Source organism: Vicugna pacos, chromosome X, assembly GCF_048564905.1.
Source record: "Vicugna pacos chromosome X, VicPac4, whole genome shotgun sequence".
In the NCBI taxonomy this organism is placed as follows: domain Eukaryota; kingdom Metazoa; phylum Chordata; class Mammalia; order Artiodactyla; family Camelidae; genus Vicugna; species Vicugna pacos.
Window position 1 is genome coordinate 12,110,467 of NC_133023.1, and position 1,298 is coordinate 12,111,764.

Genomic DNA, 1,298 nt, shown 5'->3' on the forward strand with positions numbered 1-1,298 from the left:
AACTTAAAGTGAGAAGTCTCAATTTATAATAGTTGAAAAAGTAAACTAGAGAACCTTATCTTTTAGGTGAGAAAGCAGATATTTGTACTCATCGTGCTTTCAGATGCCGTGTTGTAACCAAGATGCTTTTTCACAATCAAAATATCATTCAAATAGGATTTTTTAAGAACATTTTAAAGGTTTACCAAAAGAAAACTTAGGATTTCATCCAACTTGCAATTTTTTATTTGCCTCCTTGACTGCTTTTGGTTATGAAAAAAACAGGACTCTAAGTGGGCTTCTATAATTTGAGTTACTTGATACAGTTGCTCTTTCTGGTGATAGATTTTTTTCCCTGCATTTTTAAGTAAAGACACATTTTTCAACTATGAAAATTAGATGCATTCAATTTTAACAAATTTATTTTTCAGTTTTAAAAAATAGGTGGAAGAATAGCTCAGTGGTAGAGTGCATGTTTAGCAATGCATGAGGTCCTGGGTTTAATCCCCAGTACCACCATTAAAATAAATACATACATACATACATACACATACACACACACATATATATATACACACACATATATATATACACACACACACATATATTAGAAATTTTGATGTAGTTTATATAATCAGTTTCATTGGGAGAAAACAGACCATTTAAAATATTTTTTTCAAGAGAACAAATCTACACTTTTATTTATTTACTTTTCAATAAGTATAAATTCTTGAGGGGTACAGCATCACACGGATTCTGTGTCCAATGGCCTTAGCAGGAAGATTGCTTCAGAATTTGGCACGAACCGTGCCACTGTTTCCATGAGCACGAGTTACCTTTCCTCAGATTACTCTGGATTTGTTTGGTTTTCCACCAGGAGTAACTGTTGTTCTTTGCTTTGTACATATAAGCACATCTCTTGCCCAGAACTTAAATTCAGTTTCATCTCCAGCATAAACACCTTCAATTTTAAGAAGAGCTGTGTGTTCCCTCTGGCTCCGGAGACCCCTCTTATAGCCAGCAAAAATGGCCTTGGACCACAGCCTTCCAGACATATTTATCGTTTTAGAAGTCCTGTTCCCAGAAGGCCTCCACAGTCTCCAAGATGGCTGAAAGAGAAAGACCATTTTAATTTTAATGAATGATTACTTCCACAGACTACATTGATATGAAGAAAATAAAATTACAAAATGTTTGTTATCCCAAAAGATGGTGCTTAGAAAACTAAGTCATAGCAGATGACAAATACATACCCATGAAGATTTAAACACATGTGGTTATATATTTCTCACAAATTAAATTAGTTATGTGATCTTCAC

The 1,298-nt window shown here is 33.7% G+C and overlaps 1 pseudogene; it reads right to left on the reverse strand.

The window, feature by feature from the left end:
* Positions 1-692: 692 nt before the first annotated feature.
* Positions 693-1,095, reverse strand: LOC140692033 (large ribosomal subunit protein eL33 pseudogene; annotated as a pseudogene).
* Positions 1,096-1,298: the final 203 nt, after the last annotated feature.